The sequence below is a fragment of the Cydia pomonella genome, chromosome 4 (assembly GCF_033807575.1).
Source record: "Cydia pomonella isolate Wapato2018A chromosome 4, ilCydPomo1, whole genome shotgun sequence".
In the NCBI taxonomy this organism is placed as follows: Eukaryota; Metazoa; Arthropoda; class Insecta; order Lepidoptera; family Tortricidae; genus Cydia; species Cydia pomonella.
In genome coordinates, this window is record NC_084706.1 from 7,370,539 (window position 1) to 7,381,414 (window position 10,876).

The following is a 10,876-nucleotide window of genomic DNA, read 5'->3' on the forward strand; positions in this document are numbered from 1 at the left end:
TCTCCAGCAATCTTCACCCGATGACGGTAGCAATACCATCACCGTAAAGAAGACATTTGACGAGTAACCCACTCATTCTCAGCCCACATTCATCATTTCTCAAATGATGCAAACTAGTAAGTAGTATCATTTGTAACCAAAACTTTAACTAACAAGTTTTTATTGATTCACGTTTTAGGAAGTGATATTATAAATGATGATTTAAATTGATTAATCAATATCATATATAATTAGTTTCTATGAAAAGCTATCTTTCGAATACTATAAAACCAGTTTATAGTATTTATTTTTTAACATATTTATACTGGACGCTATCATTTATACTGGTTCAACTATAGGATCAAATTGTTCATAATTAGGGCACATTGTTCACCTTCTGGGCAAATAGGCCTATTCTTTTTTTTATGATAGAGAAGGTAAACGAGCAGACGGATCACCTGATGGTAAGCGATTACCGCCGCCCAGGGACACCTGCAACACCAGAGGGATTGTTAGTGCGTTGCCGGCCTTTAAGATGGGAGTACGCTCTTCCGATGTGATGGGATTGCGATGGGAGTATTCCGGCAATCATTCCTTTTTATAAAAATACTGATTAATAATAAGAGGGTTCGGAGGTTCGGACTAGTTTACTCGTAATCTAATAATCATACGTTAAATTATATAAAAAAATTACCAGAAACGCGTTCTACATATAGAAAAAAAAACGAAAGTTACGCTGTTACTACCCCACGCACAGCACGTTAAGTGATACTGCCCTACTAAACCCCTGCAGCGTTATCATGGTCGCATTTTTATCATCTGTCACTATGCCTGTCACTTTCGCACTTACATACTTGTTATAACGTGACAGACATGGTGACAAATGATAAAAAGCCGACCATATTAGCCCTACTGTGCATGATACACGTAATCATAACAACAGGTGACAAAAAATGTTGATTAACCCATTTAATAGTATAAACTGCTCTTTGAGATACGATACGAGACTGACTGGAATAAATTGGCCAATTTTATAAATTATCAACATCATTAACATCAATCACGGGAGAGAGATTCAATTAAGTAAATGTATCCGGTGAATAAGTACCCTATAAATACAGTAACCAGAGATAAATGCAGTAACCAGAGATAAATGCTGTACTTTGAAGGTGAGTGTCGGGCTGGCACTGGCAGGATAAGAGACTGGTTTTCTTGTCAGTCTCGTTTCCGCGTACTGCCTAACTGTCATTATCCTGTAAAGGGGGAAGTAGCTGATTGCAGTAATTAAATACTAGCTGAGCATCGTTGGTCTCTGAATGCCCCTAAGATATTCATACTGTACTATCGTAAATATGTAGGTATCTGTAGGTACGGTCGAGTTCACAACCATCTTTACACGCCAACGAAAAAATATATCTACAAAACCTTATTTTCATTATCTTAGATGGGTACACCCATCATTATATTTTTCTCAGACATGCAATGAAATGTCGTCATTGAGTGCGATATAACAGGCTTCACGAGGCTATCACGTTTCGGGAGGAGCAACTCCAAAGAACTGTAAAGGAATTTCATACAAGATGAAGGTCTAGTCCGGGAAGTATTTTATTTTATTTTAATATAAACATGGCGTCTGTATTCATGAACCGGCTAAACAGCTGTTTTTTTTTTCTAGTAGTTGAATACCAAAGATCTCTCCAAGCCACATATTTTGATTACGGTGTAGAGTTTGTGAAGTTAGGGCTTGTAGAGTTAAAAGCTTAGCTCTACAAGAGACGTGATAACTTTTTGACAGTGCGAGCCTTATGGTTTCGTCTTGGCAACATTTTACATGAAAATGTTTTTGATGGGATTTCACTTCTTTTTGTAAGTTAATTTATAGGGTTGGGAGTGATTTACTATTTAAAATCATGAAATACGTATCTGGGGGCATCTTTTATACAATCTGAGAGAATCTCCCAACATATCCCGAGAATTTTGTTTATCTGTACCCCTAGAGTAAATTTATTCGATAGCGTGACGTGCGTATGCGATTTTGAGTTTCCACAACGTCTCGCTTGGCACGCTGTTTCTAAATTCCATACAAAATGAGACTAAACGCATACGTCACGTCATCGTCGTTAAATTTACACTAGGGGTTTTGGTATAAGTAATCCAAACAAGTTATGACCCGCATATATGTAGTCTACTCGCCAAACTGAAAACGGTGAAAGATAGAGATACTACTCCTAAAAATACGTGTGATACCTCATAGCATTTGGAATAATGTATAGAAAAATGTATTAGAAGCGTTTATTAGCACACAAAAAATATCAAAAGTTATCCACAAAAAAGAGGGGAAAAAGTAGTTACTTATTTCTTATATCCCCGTACGTAATGTTATATACTCGCTTTTTTACGTCGCGCACGTATCCCGAAAATAAGACGCGGATGGTTATGTTCAGCGTTGACTAAAAAGTTCAAATAATGGAAATATAGTTCTGCCAGTATACATTTTTCTATTGGAAATATCATCCTCTTTTATAATATAATATTAATTTTGATATATGATAATACTTTTTGTGAAATAAGAAGAAAGAAATAAGAAATATCTATTTTCCCCCTTTTTTTATTAATAACGTTTGATATTTTTTGTGTGCTAATAAACGCTTCGAATACATTTTTCTAATGAAATCTAATGAGGCATCACTATTTTTAGGAGTAGTATCTCTATGTTTCACTGTTTTCAGTTTGTCGAGTAGACTATGCAAGGTATTTATTTAGCCACCTGCAATAATTTACGGGGAGAATATATAGGCCATTCTGAGCAACTTTTACTTTGGGACCAACCCTAAAATCGCGAAAAAGAATTGGCTGTTTCATACAGTTTGGCTGTCTGACCTTGACATTTTCTATGGGAGAGTTTTTTTTCGCGAGTTCAAGGTTAGTCCCATAGTAAAAGTTGCTATATATTCACCCCGTCAATTATTGCAGGTGACTAAATAAATACTCTCACTACCTACAACTTTTTTATCTGTATTTTTTTTTTGTGACAAAACTTATGATCTGATTAAGAATATAAGTATCTGTATTTACTCGCAATATGTATTTTGATGAAAGACGAATTTTGTAACAATTTAATAATTATAAATACATCAATATTAGGTATAGGACATTATTACACAAATTGACTAAGCCGCAAAATAAGCTCAATAAGCCTTGTATTGTGGGTACTTAGACAACGTTACATATATCAAATGCCCCCACCCGGAATTTAACCTCAGTACCATCGGCTTCATACACACTAGGCCAGACCGGTCGTATAAAATTATCATGACATAAATAGCTTGTATAAAACGTGTGAAAAGTAATAGGTATAAAGTTTGTTGGTACCTTGTTACGTCAATTTCGTGAGCCCGCAAAATGCCTCTTATTATATGGTATCACAAGAAAAAGACATCAACGCGAGATGGAGGTCCAAAATGTTCTACACAAGTTGAAACACAGATTAGATTTTTTGTGTAATTAGTTTGTGTACCTTGTGTATCTTACTGACTGAGCCTTACTTTTATTTGATTGGTATAAATAGATATAGTCTGTCAGAGAACTTTGTCAGTAGAAAAAGGCGCGGTATTTGAATTTTCTATGGAACGATAACCCTTGGCGCCTACATTTTTTTTAATTTGCCGCTTTTTCTACTGACGGAAATGGCTTGACAGACTATAACTTTCGTTACACAAAGTTAGGGGTTCTGTACCCCTAGTGTGAATTTATTCGATAGCGAAACGTGACGTACGCGTTTGCGTTAAGTCTCATTTTGTATGGGATTTAGAAACAGCGCGCCAAGCGGGACGTTTTGGAAACTCAAAATCACATATAAAATGAGACTTACCGCAAACGCGTACGTCACGTTTCGCTATCGAATAAATATACGCTAGGGGTACTGATGTATGGGCACTGAATATTGACCTTTTTGTTAAACTTTGACAAGTAAATATTATTTATTATTCTCAAACAGCAATAAACACTCTTAACTGTCCATCGGTAGACCCTATGCGACCTTATGCATTTTGTAATAAGGTCCACCGATGGGCAGTTAACAGTGTGGGCAATGGTACTAGGTATAGTAGGTATAGACACAAAATCGAACGCGTCGTCACGGCAAACCTTACCTAAACCTTTTACGCCTTTGACAGGAACTGGTGGGAGACGTATCAAGACAGGGATACGTGGAAAGGGAGGAGGGAGGCCTTTGCCCAGCAGTGGGACACGCTAGGCTCATATAAATAAATAACTAGGTATAGTTGGTCGAACAAAACTTGTCAGTAGTAAAAGGCGGCAAATGAGAAAAACCGACCAAGTGCGAGTCGGACTCGCAAAGGAAGGGTTCCGTACCATTATCTATAAAAACGGTCACCCATCCAAGTACTGACCCCGCCCGACGTTGCTTAACTTCGGTGTTTGGTTGAGAACCTCGAGTTTGGAAAGAAATATTTATTTTATTGTTTTAGTATTTTTTTATACTACGTCGGTGGCAAACAAGCATACGGCCCGCCTGATGGTAAGCAGTCTCCGTAGCCTATGTACGCCTGCAACTCCAGAGGAGTTACATGCGCGTTGCCGACCCTAACCCCCTCCCCCCCTCGTTGAGCTCTGGCAACCTTACTCACCGGCAGGAACACAACACTATGAGTAGGGTCTAGTGTTATTTGTTGTTATAGCGGCAACAGAAGAACATAATCTGTAGAAACTTCAACTGGCTAACTATCACGGTTCATGAGATACAGCCTGGTGACAGACGGACGGACGGACGGACAGCGGAGTCTCAGTAATAGGGTCCGGTTTGACCCTTTTGGTACGGAACCCTAAAAATCGCGGGTTAGCAACGTTTGAATTGTTCGAAAATCGCGTGTCATTTATATCTTATCTGTGGAACTGTTTTGTTTACGTTTGGATTTCGATCAAGTTAATTGTAGTTGGAATTACGATTTTCAGATATTTTTTTGACATCATCATTGAAAAATATATAAATAAGACTGTGCATTTTCTTTAGCAAAGTTTGATAAGAAATTAATACATTAACAGGTATAATTATGTTTACAGTACATATGGTGCTACTTTACCGCACTAGTGCGAATATTAGCATATTACGTTACTGTGTCGAACATTTAAAGGGCCTGTACTGTAAAACGTTGTACGATACATGTGCGCATAGGTAATTCGCACTTGTATCGTAATATACTATTACAGTACATATGGTGCTACTTTTCCGCACTAGTGCGTAAATTTGCACATTATGTAACTATAATAGGTAATTCAAAAAAATAGGTAGATAAATCGATTCGTGTCTATTTAAAACACTCCCTTCGGTCGTGTTTTAATTTATCGCCACTCGTTACTAATTTCCTATTTTTTGCACTTGTATCGTAAATACTCGTAACTATTAAGCGATATATGTAAATTTGAGGGAGTGATATGTGCAGTTTTCTTTCAGGGTTAAATTGAGTAACTATAGTCTGTATCTTTAGGAATTTAAAAAAAGGTAAACAAAATCTACCCTCAAATGGCTCCTTAAGGCAGCTGAGGGTAGATGAAAACATTACATGATCAAATAATGTAGGTTTAAAGTCAGGTCGTTCAGTCACAGATCCAGGCGGTTTTGTATTTGGTTGGTTAACCAATAAATATTAAAACTACCCGAAAATGTACAAATTGTTTGTTTACCTTTTTTTAAATACCTAAAGCCGTGTACTCACTAGCGAGCCGTAACCGTAACATGCGTGATACAGTAACGAGGTTCTAGTGTGTACGCGTGTTACAGTTACGGCTCACGATGTCGCCGAAACGCTTTCACCGAGCGTACTCATTTTGCGAGCTGTAACTGTAACCAAACAGATACAGTAACGAGGTTCTAGTGTGTACGCGTGTTACAGTTACGGCTCACGATGTCGCCGGAACGCTTTCACCGAGCGTACTCATTTTGCGAGTTGTAACTGTAACCAAACAGATACAGTAACGAAGTTCTAGTGTGTACGGGGAGTGTAACGAACGTGGAGGCCTGCCCTGCCCTCAGTTTTAGCCCAGGCATCTTCTTTTAAATGTTTTTTGTAGTAGTCCTTATCCTTAGGGTTCCATAGCACCGTGTTTTCCCTGTAGGCGTCTATCAACGACAGACATTTCTCCTCTGACCATTCACTCATGTCGAGAGAAATAAAAAGTACAGATAGCGGCTAGCAACAACCTCTCCTCTTGACGTCCACGAGCGCACTGCGAGCGCCCTTTGATTCGCGGCAAAAACCGACAATCGTCGGCTCGCTGCGAGTCGCTCGTGTGGCGTTCATCAACCACGTACACACTATGTTTGTACAGTAAGTGTTGTAACAGTAACGGTTACAGTTACGTGCAACGTTACAGGTTCAGAAATGAGTACGCTGTAAACATCGGCTCGCTGCAAGCCCGACGCGTACCCGCTCGCAGCAGGTTCGCGAACCACGTACACACTATGTTTTTGTAACAGTAACGGTTACTGTTACGTGCAACGTAACAGGTTCAGAAATGAGTACGATGTAAACATCGGCTCGCTGCAAGCCCGACGCGTACCCGCTCGCAGCAGGTTCGCGAACCACGTACACACTATGTTTTTTGGTTACAGTGCATGCAACGGTTACGGTTACAGCTCGCTAATGAGTACACGGCTTAAAGATACAGACTATAGTTAAATGCGAAATAGATATCAAGAAAACTGTTTATACACCTTTCTCTTACATACCTGGTCTCTAATATATTCAAAGACATGATATTGTTTCGCCAAACGAACATTAAAGAGAGGAAATCTCGAAACATTAAGCAAAAAAAAAAACAGAAGGTAAAGAAACATCTAGCAATTATGTATGTATGTATGTATATACTTTATTGTACATAGAAATAAAAACACGAAAAACACAGTTACAGAGTAAATTAAATACAACAAAGGCGAACTTATCCCTGTTTGGGATCTCTTCCAGTTAACCTTTGAGGAAATGAGTAAAACAGAAGTAACGGTGAATGAATGACACACAGAAACAAAAGTGTACAAGCACTGAAATTAATGAAATGCACGTTTTGAATATACATTGGTACAAATATACATAGATAGAAAAATAACCATAAAATAATGCATACACATATATATATATATAACATAAAAATAAATAAATATTCAATATACAATATAAATAGATATGAATTCGAACCAGAAAAGTAAAGGAAATTAAAAAAGTAGAACTACTCAATGGAACTAGGAAGTCGTAACCAAAGTATCGGAAAGCCACAATTATTTAAGCTTCTCCTTGAGTGATGCTACAGATTGGGATTGCCTCACGGACACCGGAATCTCGTGCCATAACTTAACGGCATGGACAATAAAGGATTTCTTGTATGTGCGCGTCGTATTGGAAGGAATTGTCAGTGAAAGATTGGTGCTTGATCGAAGGCGATGACCACTACCAGCAGCTAAATAACTAAATCTTTCGGAAAGTTAAGGTGGTGAAGCAGTATTGAATAGAACATTGAAAAGCAATGATAGGACATGCACATATCGTCGACGACGAATCGAAAGCAAGCCAAGCTCAGATCGAAACTGGGATACATGATCAAACTTACGTAGACGGAAAATGTATCGAATACAAATATTCTGCAATCGCTCGAGCAATTATAATGGTAATAACTTATTTTGAATATCTACTTAGCTTTTTCATAAGTTATGATTGTTACAGGTTTGTCACTCGTCCATAAAAGGCAAGGCAAGAATCAGAAGTACCTAATAGTTTATTGGCAACCTCCGTACTGAAGTTTATTTGCAATTAGTATGGTTAGGTACTCTTAGAACATCAACATTTTATAAAAAATAATTAAACACCAAAATATCTCTTCTGTTTAATTTATTAAGAATTGTACAACCGATTAAAATATGATAAAATAACCTTACAAAAAATTTACAAATCAAATCTTGTTTTAATGTAAGTAGATATTTATATTTTGTTAGGTATCTGAAAACACAAACTTCTTGGTTACAAAGTATCACACTTCTCTGGACTAAAGATTTCAGTAAAAATTCATAACTTGAGAGTTGTTGTATTCTAATAATATTTATAAATTTTTGTTGATTAAGTAATTAGTTGATTACATTGTCTAATTTATACACGTCTGTTTTTATTTTTACATACCTGCAGATATTACTTATGTAAAGATAAATGGCATTGCAGGTTTCTGGTACAATTTTGCCAGGAGCGTAAGGTGATAAGTATTATCGCAGAAATGAAGACATTCGTAATGACCTTCTAGTAGCAAGGAGTCGCAATGTTACTGTTAATTTCTCATAAGGAGATATAGTGTTTCTCATAATAGTGTCCTGCTTTTTTACATTGTTAAAAGCATGTAAGTACTGTAAGTAGTACGTTTTTTCATCCATCCTTAGACAGTTCCGGTAATCTTCATGATATATTTTGATTTCATTCAATAAATTGGCATGGCTTAACTGGATTCTTTCTAGCAGCCATTCCTTACACTTTACGGCCCTTTCCTTTCTTGCTTTGTCCCTCTTGCGCTTTGTAATTTAAAAACAATAACGTTAATAGTGCTGCGTCAACATCAAGCACAGTTGACGACGAAGCCATGGCTACACAACTGAGAGTTTGTGCAGCTTTGCCGCTGCCGTGTGTGTGCTCCACCCAGCCGAGGTTTACCTATGCAGTTTAACTTTACAGGAAAAACTGCGCAGGCATACCCTGATGTGTGTGGCCAGCTTGACAGATGCAACACTGCATACTAACTGTTTTTATAATTAAAATTCAATTAATATGAGTTTTTTCCTCGAAGCGTGTTGAAAAACGTCGTATGCAACGCATGTGCGTCGGCCATCACCAGTGATCGGAACTATGGGAGTAAAACTTTAACAAAACTTATCAAGCGGACGTAAAAAGAGTGCTTATAGCCTTAAAAATATTCGAATATCTATGAATGTAAATATTTTTATGGCTGTAAGTACTATACTATTCCTATCCTTATGGACATGAATATTTTTAGGGCTGTATGCACTATTTTATGTCCGCTTAACAAGTTTTGTTAAAGTTTTACTCCCATAGTTCCGATCACTGGCCATCACACAAGAGGCGATATTGTGCGCGTGAGCTGAAAGCGAGCGCGCAATAAGAAAGCCGATGTGTGTAATGAGCAATGTGAAAGGAGCAGTTGGCAAACAATGTTTTATTTATATACCTAATGTAAAAGAAGGTTTGCATCTTTCTGTTACATTCTTCTAGGTTTAATGCGTGTAGTTTATGCTTTTACATGATTGTGAGTGTACTTTGTCCTGGCCAACTACCTATGTTGAATAATATATTTAACTAAAAGATAACTTTTAAATACCGACAGTTCTAAGGAATAAAACTTAGGTGATGCAATTTATGACCCTTAATCGAACGTATCGGTTAAATTTTATATATAATATGACATGTCTATAATGCATCCAATCCCTAGATTGCAATCACATAGTCATTCTGTTAGATTTTAAAAGTGCTCTGCAACATATCGCTCGGTGTACCACGAACACTCGATGTCTCCCGGTTGCCTATTCCATTTTGCACCTCATTGACAAATTACAATCGCAAGATACGACCATAATTCTGCAATGAAGTAGTGGATTCCATAGCCAGGCTGGCTTGTCATGGTGGAATAGAATTTAGTACCTTACCTTTTTATACGGACTGTATCATTTCAGCCAAACAGAGAACCTATACTTTATGGAAAGAATGCTTCGATAAGAGATCAACATAAAAGGGTATTTGATACAAGACAATCCAACCTCATCCTCTAATGACACCGTGGATTGATTATTTCCTTAGTAGACGTGACATTGTATTGATCATGAAACTACGTTGTGGACATATCCCATTGAATCAATTCAGTCATTTAATGAAGAAAGTTCCTTCTCCTAATTGTGATGAACGTGATGCATTAGAAGACGTATACCATGTTATAATGGAATGTGTCCGCAATGAAGCTGCTAGGACTGGCTTTTTCAAGCCATAATATTGTTTGATGTCGGGGGCTGCAATAGCGTTCTGGCTGCTCCTCTGTCAAACTCCGCCATGGCGCTACTGCAGCTTGTACGAACGGCTATTGTATTGTTGATTTTCTATGGAGCAACATGTTCACCTCGGTGACAAGCTCTTAAATAAAGAGAAAAAATAGATAATTTTTTAATAATTTGTATAGGGAAAAAGTATGTCTCAAACTGGCCACATTTTTTATTAAGTTTCATTGTGACAACACTAAAACAACTGTCTTCCATAACAATGATGAATTTACCACGTAAAATTTTAACTGAAACGAAATATAAGTTTCTGATTTCTAAAAAGCTGTATTTTACTATACAATAACTACGTACCTTTTAGAAAACCACAATTAATAAATTGTTCCAATGGTGTCCATCATAAGTTGTACAAGCCAATAAAATCTGTTTATCAGCATTTCATTCCACAAAAGTTTTCACCAATCACTCGGTTCACTTAAAACTTGCAAATGATCAAAGGGTGACAAGTGGATACACACCAAGATTAGTTTACACAAAGTTATAGAATTTAAGCACGATTCGAATTGACAGTAACAGGGCGTGCGTGCGCTCGGCGCGGGCACCCGACGCGAATGGAAAAATAAAAACAGTCGAAGAAAGTACATAGTACGTCACAGCACCGCCATAGAACCAATTCAAAGGTAGCCAGTGTCACGCGCGTACGCATGACGTGTGACGTGTGACTCTTGTTTATAGTTAGTTCGTTTTTAGGGTAAGAAAGAAGGTAGGTAAACGAACTTGACGTGTCCTTTTATTAAAAATCACTTTTAAAAGATAAGTCTCAGCAAATATGTAACAATTATAAAT

At 37.3% G+C, this 10,876-nt stretch overlaps 1 protein-coding gene across 2 annotated transcripts in view; it reads right to left on the minus strand.

Moving 5' to 3' along the window:
- LOC133516962 (uncharacterized) overlaps positions 1-10,636 on the minus strand; it is a 69,720-nt gene extending 59,084 nt beyond the window's left edge. For both annotated transcript variants that reach the window (XM_061850036.1, XM_061850035.1), the window contains exon 1: positions 10,385-10,636. The gene's annotated coding sequence lies outside the window, so the exon portion shown is untranslated. The remainder of the gene's footprint in view (positions 1-10,384) is intronic.
- Positions 10,637-10,876: the final 240 nt, after the last annotated feature.